This window comes from Bos taurus, unplaced genomic scaffold, assembly GCF_002263795.3.
Source record: "Bos taurus isolate L1 Dominette 01449 registration number 42190680 breed Hereford unplaced genomic scaffold, ARS-UCD2.0 Leftover_ScbfJmS_562, whole genome shotgun sequence".
Lineage (NCBI taxonomy): Eukaryota > Metazoa > Chordata > Mammalia > Artiodactyla > Bovidae > Bos > Bos taurus.
The window spans coordinates 9888-18690 of NW_020191863.1; the positions used below are offsets into that span (position 1 = coordinate 9888).

The 8803-nt window shown below is 57.2% G+C and overlaps 1 pseudogene; it reads right to left on the minus strand.

The window, feature by feature from the left end:
• Positions 1-351: 351 nt before the first annotated feature.
• LOC132344783 (histone H4-like) lies at positions 352-8165 on the minus strand (annotated as a pseudogene).
• Positions 8166-8803: the final 638 nt, after the last annotated feature.

Genomic DNA, 8803 nt, shown 5'->3' on the forward strand with positions numbered 1-8803 from the left:
GGGTGGTTCCACATTCCGAAGGACCCCGATATCCAGTCCCCTCTCGATAAGAACCCAATGCCCAGACACTTCTTCGAACTCCACCCTGTGAATGAAGTCAACACGAAGGGGCAGTGATCCGCCGAGCATCGTACGGAAAAACCCCAGGTACCAAATACAGTTCGCCAAGTGGCCTCTCACCCAGTGAACACCTCCAGAGGCTAGCGGAGTTCCATGCCTCAACCCAAGACCAGGCCTGACTCTCCTGTCCCAAGTCTGCAGGGACCCTGCGATCGGAGTCTGAAATCACAGGAACCCTGAGGTTCCTGCCTGAACTGGAGATGAGTTGAGCCGTAGAGGGTGCGTCCCTGCCGCTTTAGCGCGTAGACTACGTCCATGGCAGTGACCGTCTTGTGCTTGGCGTGCTCTGTGTAGGTGACCGCGTCCCGAAGAACATTCTCCAGAAACACCTTCAACACGCCTCGGGTCTCCTCGTAAATGAGGCCGGAAATGCGTTTGACTCCCCCACGCCGAGCAAGGCGCCGAATGGCGGGCTTGGTGATGCCTTGGATGTTATCTCTCAAGACTTTGCGGTGGAGCTTGGCACCACCCTTGCCTAAGCCTTTGCCGCCTTTTCCTCTTCCAGACATGACTGAGCTGGTCAGAAAACCTCTGATACAGAAAGGGCTGCTTTCCCCCAGATATACAAGAGCAGCGGACCTGACTGAAAACCGAAAGCGCGCGGGCGGGAAGAGGTCCCAATTGTCCCTGCCAACTCGACTGTCCGTCATTTCTGCGGTTTCCGTATCCTCCTCCACCGTCTTCCACTGAACCAAAACCAATGGTGTCCCGAGAGGCCCCGCCCACCTCCAGTTTACCTGACTTCTCAGAGCCACCATGAGACGCCCCCAGAGGTCACCAGCACTAGTCCAGGGAACCCAGGGTTTCCTGCCTCAACCGGAAAAAGTCCTCGAGAGACCTTCTTCAACACGTCTCGAGGCCAGATTCCCCTACCATGACTCAAGAGCAATGACGCGCTCCCCCTCGCCACTAGCATGGAGACCCGACTTCCCTGGCGCCCCACCAGAGGCTCACTGACCTCGCCGTTGTACCTCATGAGAAACTGCACACTGGGGCCTCCGCTCGAGAAAAACCACGGGACTCCCCCATCATCGCGAGATGAGGGCCTTCGTCTCCTGCATGGCCTAGAGGCCAATCTCGCGACCTCTCTCCAAACGCCTCAGGAGGCTTGACTCCCTTTAGTCCACCCAGTGAGCTCCAAGAGATACCCGTCGCGACTCGAGAGCAGAGCGGAGTTCTTTGCTTCCACTCGAGATGAATGCCTGTCTCCCCGGGTGCGTCTGGAATGCAACCCCGAGATCCCGGTCGCCCATGGAGAGGAACACTGGCTTCTGGACACAAGCCTAGATGAGGTCTATTGGCCCTGCAGTCACTCGAGAGCAATCCCCAGCTTTCCTTCGCAACTCGCATGGAAGATTGGACGTCCCTGGGCCAACACAAGAGGCATCCTGAATTCCCCGTCGTAACTCGAGAATCCCGCCGCAACTCGAGAAAAACCACGTGGTTCCCCCGTCATCGAAAGATGAAGCCCTTTCCCGCTACAGCGTCTCAGCAGAAGTCCCACGTTAAGAGTTGGAGGTCCATACGGTACTTGGCACCCTTGATGCGACCCACAAAGTTCCGGGACATACCGGTCTCCCTCGAGAGGAACACCGAGGTTTTCCAGCACCACTTCCTCCGAGCCGCTTCTACCCTCCTGATCTCGATAGGAGGGTCGACTCCTCTGCTTTGTCTGCAATGGGTTGCCGACCATCCGGTCGCACCTCAGGATGAGGCCGGTCTCACGACGAAATTCCAGACGTGGCCTCGTGGGTGGTTTCCACATTCCGAAGGACCGCGATTTCCCGGTCCCCTCTTGATATGAACCCGATGCCCGGACACCACTTCGAACTCCACCCTGTGAATGAAGTCAACACGAAGGGGCAGTGACTCACCCGAGCATCTTCCGGAAAAACTCCCAGGTTCCATATACAGCTCGACAAGTGGCGTCTCACCCCCTGAACACCTCGAGAGGCTAGGGAAGTTCCATGCCTCAACCCAAGACCAGGCCTGACTCTCCTGTCCCAAGTCTGCAGGGACCCTGCGTTCGGAGTCTGAAATCACAGGAACCCTGAGGTTCCTGCCTCACCTGGAGATGAGGCCCTCTTCCAATGCACAAACCCCAATGGAGTCCCGAGAGGCCCCTCCCACCTCCAGAGTTTCCCTGACTTCTCAGAAGCACCGTGAGAAGCTCCCTGAAGTCACCTGCACAAGTCGAGGGAACCGAGGGTTTCCTGCCGCCACCCGAGAAAGACCTCGAGAGTCCTTCTTCAACGCGTCTCGAGGCCCGATTCCCCTACCATGACTCGAGAGCAATGACCCGCACCCCCTCGCCACTCGCATGGAGACCCGACTTCCCTGGTGCCCCACGATAGGCTCACTGAGCTTGGCGTCGTACCTCGTGAGAAGCCCCACACTGGGGCCACCGCTCGAGAAAAACCCCGAAAGTCCCCCGTCATCCCGAGATGAGGGCCTTCGTTTCCCCCATGTCCTAGAGCGCAATCCCGATTCCACTTTCCAAACTCCACAGGAGGAATGGCTCCTTTTAGACCACTCTGTGGGCTCCAACAAATACCCGTCACTGCTCCAGAGGAGAATGGAGGACTTTGCTTCCACTCGCGAACAGGCATGACTCCCTGGGTCAGTCTGGAATGCAACCTCGAGATCTGTGTCGCCCCTGGAGAGGAACACTGGCTTCTGGACACAAGCCTAGATGAGGTCTATTGGCCCTGCAGTCACTCGAGAGCAATCCCCAGCTTTCCTTCGCAACTCGAATGGAAGATTGGACTTCCCTGGGCCAACACAAGAGGCATCCTGAATTCGCCGCGGTAACTCGAGAATCCCGCCGCAACTCGAGAAAAACCACGTGGTTCCCCCGTCATTGCAAGATGAATCCCTTTCCCGCTACAGCGTCTCAGGACAAGTCCCACGTTAAGAAATGGAGGTCGAAAAGGTACTTGGCACGCTTGATGCGACCCACAAAGTTCCGGGACATACCGGTCTCCCTCGAGAGGAACACCGAGGTTTTCCGGCACCACTTCCTCTGAGCCCCTTCTACCCTCTTGATCTCGACAGGAGGGTCGACTCCTCTGCTTTGTCTGGAAGGGGTTGCCGACCTTCCGGTTGCACCTCAGGATGAGGCCGGTCTCACGACGAAATTCACAGACGTGGCCTCGTGGGTAGTTCCACATTCCGAAGGACTGTGATTTCCCGGTCCCCTCTTGATATGAACCCGATGCCCGCACACCTCTTCGAACTCCACCCTGTGAATGAAGTCAACACGAAGGGGCAGTGACTCGCCCATGCATCGTCCAGAAAAAACCCCAGGTTCCAAATACAGCTCGACAACTGGCCTTTCACCACGTGAACACCTCCAGAGGCAAGCGGAGTTCCATGCCTCAACCCAAGACGAGGCCTGACTCTCCTGTCCCCAGTCTGCAGGGACCCTGCCATCGGAGTCTGAAATCAGAGGAACCCTGAGGTTCCTGCCTCAACTGGAGATGAGGCCCTCTTGCAATGCACCAAACCCAGTAGAGTCCCGAGAGGCCCCTCCCACCTCCAGTTTCCCTGACTTCTCAGAGCCACCATGAGCAGCCTCCTGAGGTCACCTGCACAAGTCGAAGGAACCCATGCTTCCCTGCCTCAACCCGAGCAAGACCTCGAGAGACCTTCTTCAACACGTCTCAAGGCCAGATTCCCTCACCATGACTCAAGAGCAATGACGAGCTCCCCTCGCCACTCGCATGGAGATCCGACTTCCCTGGCGCCCCACCAGAGGCTCACTGACCTCGCCATCGTACCTCGTGAGAAACCGCACACTGGGGCCGCCGCTCGAGAAAAACCCGGATACTCGCCCGTCATCGCGAGACGAGGGCCTTCGTCTCCTGCATGGCCTACAGACCAATCTCGTGACCTCTCTCCAAACGCCTCAGGAGGCTTGACTCCCTTTAGTCCACTCAGTGAGATCCAAGAGATACCCGTCGCGACTCGAGAGCAGATCGGGGTTCATTGCTTCCACTCGAGATGAATGCCTGTCTCCCCGGGTGGGTCTGGAATGCAACCCCGAGATCCCTGTCGACCCTGGAAAGGAACGCTGACTTCTGGACACAAGCCTAGATGAGGTCTATTTGCCCTGCAGTCACTCGAGAGCAATCCCCAGCTTTCCTTCGCAACTCGAATGGAAGATTGGACTTCCCTGGGCCAACACAAGAGGCATCCTGAATTCCCCGTCGTAACTCGAGAATCCCGCCGCAACTCGAGAAAAACCACGTGGTTCCCCAGTCATCGCAAGATGAAACCCTTTCCCGCTACAGCATCTCAGGAGAAGTCCCACGTTAAGAATTGGAGGTCCATACAGTACTTGGCACCCTTGATGCGACCCACAAAGTTCCACAACATACCGGTCTCCCTGGAATGGAGCACCGAGGTTTTCCGGCACCACTTCCTCTGAGCCCCTTCTACCCTCCTGCTCTGGACAGGAGGGTCGACTCCCCTGATTTGTCTGGAAGGGGTTGCTGACCTTCCTGTCGCTCCTCAGGATAAGGCCGGTCTCACGATCAAATTCCAGACGCGGCCTCGTGGGTGGTTCCACATTCCGAAGGACCCCGATTTCCAGGTCCCGTATTGTTAAGAACCCGATGCCCGGACACCTCTTCGAACTCCACCCTGTGAATGAAGTCAACATGAAGGGGCAGTGACTCCCCCGTGCATCGTCTGAAAAAAACCCCTGGTTTCAAATACAACTCGACAAGTGGCCTCTCACCCCGTGAACACCTGGAGAGGCAAGCCGAAATCCATGCCTCAACCGAGGACGAGGCTTGACTCTCCTGTCCCAAGTCTGCAGGGACCTTGCGTTCGGAGTCTGAAATCAGAGGAAGCCTGAGGTTCCTGCCTCAACTGGAGATGAGGCCCTCTTCCAATGCACCAACCCCAGTGGAGTCCCGAGAGGCCCCTCCCACCTCCACAGTTTCCCCTGACTTCTCAGAGGCACCATGAGAAGCTCCCTGAGGTCACCTGCACAAGTCGAGGGAACCGAGGGTTTCCTGCCGCCACCCGAGAAAGACCTCGAGAGACCTTCTTCACAACATCTCAAGGCCAGTTTCCCCTATCATGACTCAAGTGCAATGACGCGATCCCCCTCGCCACTTGCTGGAGACCCGACTTCCCTGGTGCCCCACGAGAGGCTCACTGAGCTTGGCGTGGTACCTCGTGAGGAACCCCACACTGCGGCTGCCGCTCGAGAAAAACCCCGAGACTCCTCCGTCATCCCGAGATGAGGGCATTCCTTTTCCCCCATGGCCTAGAGCGCAATCCCGATTCCTCTCTCCAAACTCCACAGGAGGAGTGGCTACGTTTAGGCCACTCTGTGTGCTCCAACAAATACCCGTCACTACTACAGAGGAGAATGGAGGTCTTTGCTTACACTCGAGACTAGGCCTGACTCCCTGGGTGAGTCTAGAATGCAACCCCGAGATCTGTGTCGCCCCTGGAGAGGAACATTGGCTTCTGGACACCAGCCTAGATGAGGTCTATTTGCCCTGAGTCACTCCAGAGCAATCCCCAGCTTTCCTTCGAAACTCGAATGGAACATTGGACTTCCCTGGGCCAACAAAGAGGCATCCTGAATTCCCAGTCGTAACTCGAGAATCGCGTGACAACTCCAGAAAAACCACGTGGTTCCCCCGTCATCGTAAGATGAAGCCCTTTCCCGCCTCAGCGTCTCAGGAGAAGTCCCACGTTAAGAATTGGAGGTCCAAACGGTACTTGGCATCCTTGATGCAACCCACAAAGTTCCCCGACATACTGGTTTCCCTCGAGACGAACACCGAGGTTTTCTGGCACCACTTACTCTGAGCCCCTTCTACCCTCCTGATCTCCACAGGAGGGTCGACTGCCCTGCTTTGTCTGGAAGGGGTTCCCGACCTTCCGGTCGCAACTCAGGATGAGGCCGGTCTCACGACGAAATTCCAGACGTGGCCTCGTGGGTGGTTCCACATTCCGAAGGACCCCGATTTCCAGGTCCCCTCTTGATAAGAACCCGATGCCCGTACACCTCTTCGAACTCCACCCTGTGAATGAAGTCAACACGAAGGGGCTGTGACTCCCCCGTGCATCATCCGGAAAAACCCCAGGTTCCAAATACAACTCGACAAGTGTCCTCTCACCCCGTGAACACCTCCAGAGGCTAGCGGAGTTCCATGCCTCAACCCAAGACCAGGCCTGACTCTCCTGTCCCAAGTCTGCAGGGACCCTGTGTTCGGAGTCTGAAATCACAGGAACCCTGAGGTTCCTGCCTCACCTGGAGATGAGGCCCTCTTCCAATGCACCAACCCCAGTGGAGTCCCGAGAGGCCCCTCCCACCTCCACAGGTTCCCTGACTTCTCAGAGGCACCATGAGAAACTCCCTGAGGTCACCTGCACAAGTCGAGGGAACCGAGGGTTTCCTGCCTCAACCCGAGAAAGATATGGAGAGAACTTCTTCAACGCGTCTCGAGGCCCGATTCCCCTACCATGACTCGAGAGCAATGACGCGCTCCCCTTCGCCACTGGCATGGAGACCCGAGTTCCCTGGCGCCCCACCAGAGGCTCACTGACCTCGCCATCGTACCTCGTGAGAAACCACACACTGGGGCCACCGCTCGAGAAGAACCCCACGACTCCCCCGTCATCCCGAGATGAGGGCCTTCGTTTCCCCATGGCCTAGAACGCAATCCCGATTCCTCTCTCCAAACGCCTCAGGAGGCTTGACTGCCTTTATTCCACTCAGTGAGCTCCAAGAGATACCCGTCGCGACTCGAGAGTAGAGCGGGGTTCTATGCTTCCACTCGAGTGAATGCCTGTCTCCCCGGGTGCCTCTGGAATGCAATCCCGAGATCCCTGTCGACCCTGGAGAGGAACATTGGCTTCTGGAAACAAGCCTAGATGAGGTCTATTGGCCCTGCAGTCACCCGAGAGCAATCCCCAGCTTTCCTTCGCAACTCCAATGGACGATTGGACTTCCCTGGGCCAACACAAGAGGCATCCTGAATTCCCCGTTCGTAACTCGAGAATCCCACCGCAACTCGAGAAAAAACCACGTGGTTCCCCGTCATCGCAAGACGAAGCCCTTTCCCGCTACAGCGTCTCAGGAGAAGTCCCACGTTAAGAATTGAGGTCGAAACGGTACTTGGCACCCTTGATGCGACCCACAAAGTTCCCCAACATACCGGTCTCCCTGGAAAGGAGCACCGAGGTTTTCTGGCACCACTTCCTCTGAGCCCCTTCCTACCCTCCTGCTCTGGACAGGAGGGTCGACTCCCCTGCTTTGGTCTGGAAGGGTTTGCCGACTTCCGGATGAGGCCGGTCTCACGACGGAAATTCCAGACGTGGCCTCATGGGTTGGTTCCACATTCCGAGGACCCCGATATCCAGTCCCCTCTCGATAAGAACCAATGCCCAGACACTTCTTCGAACTCCACCCTGTGAATGAAGTCAACACGAAGGGGCAGTGATCCGCCGAGCATCGTACGGAAAAACCCCAGGTACCAAATACAGTTCGCCAAGTGGCCTCTCACCCAGTGAACACCTCCAGAGGCTAGCGGAGTTCCATGCCTCAACCCAAGACCAGGCCTGACTCTCCTGTCCCAAGTCTGCAGGGACCCTGCGATCGGAGTCTGAAATCACAGGAACCCTGAGGTTTCCTGCCTGAACTGGAGATGAGTTGAGCCGTAGAGGGTGCGTCCCTGCCGCTTTAGCGCGTAGACTACGTCCATGGCAGTGAACCGTCTTGCGCTTGGCGTGCTCTGTGTAGGTGACGCGTCCCGAATAACATTCTCCAAGAAACACCTTCAACACGCCTCGGGTCTCCTCGTAAATGAGGCCGGAAATGCGTTTTGACTCCGCCACGCCGAGCAAGGCGCCGAATGGCGGGCTTGGTGATGCCTTGGATGTTATCTCTCAAGACTTTGCCGGTGGGCGCTTGGCACCACCCTTGCCTAAGCCTTTGCCGCCTTTTCCTCTTCCAGACATGACTGAGCTGGTCAGAAAACCTCTGATACAGAAAGGGCTGCTTTCCCCCAGATATACAAGAGCAGCGGACCTGACTGAAAACCGAAAGCGCGCGGGCGGGAAGAGGTCCCAATTGTCCCCCGCCAACTCGACTGTCCGTCATTTCTGCGGTTTCCGATCCTCCTCCACCGTCTTCCACTGAACCAAACCCAATGGTGTCCCGAGAGGCCCCGCCCACCTCCAGTTTCCCTGACTTCTCAGAGCCACCATGAGACGCCCCCAGAGGTCACCAGCACTAGTCCAGGAACCCAGGGTTCCTGCCTCAACCGGAAAAAGTCCTCGAGAGACCTTCTTCAACACGTCTCGAGGCCAGATTCCCCTACCATGACTCAAGAGCAATGACGCGCTCCCCCCTCGCCACTAGCATGGAGACCCGACTTCCCTGGCGCCCCACCAGAGGCTCACTGACCTCGCCGTGTACCTCATGAGAAACTGCACACTGGGGCCTCCGCTCGAGAAAAACCACGTGGTACCCCCGTCATCGCGAGATGAGGGCCTTCGTCTCCTGCATGGCCTAGAGGCCAATCTTCGCGACCTCTCTCCAAACGCCTCAGGAGGCTTGACTCCCTTTAGTCCACCCAGTGAGCTCCAAGAGATAACCCGTCGCGACTCGAGAGCAGAGCGGGTTCTTTGCTTCCACTCGAGATGAATGCCTGTC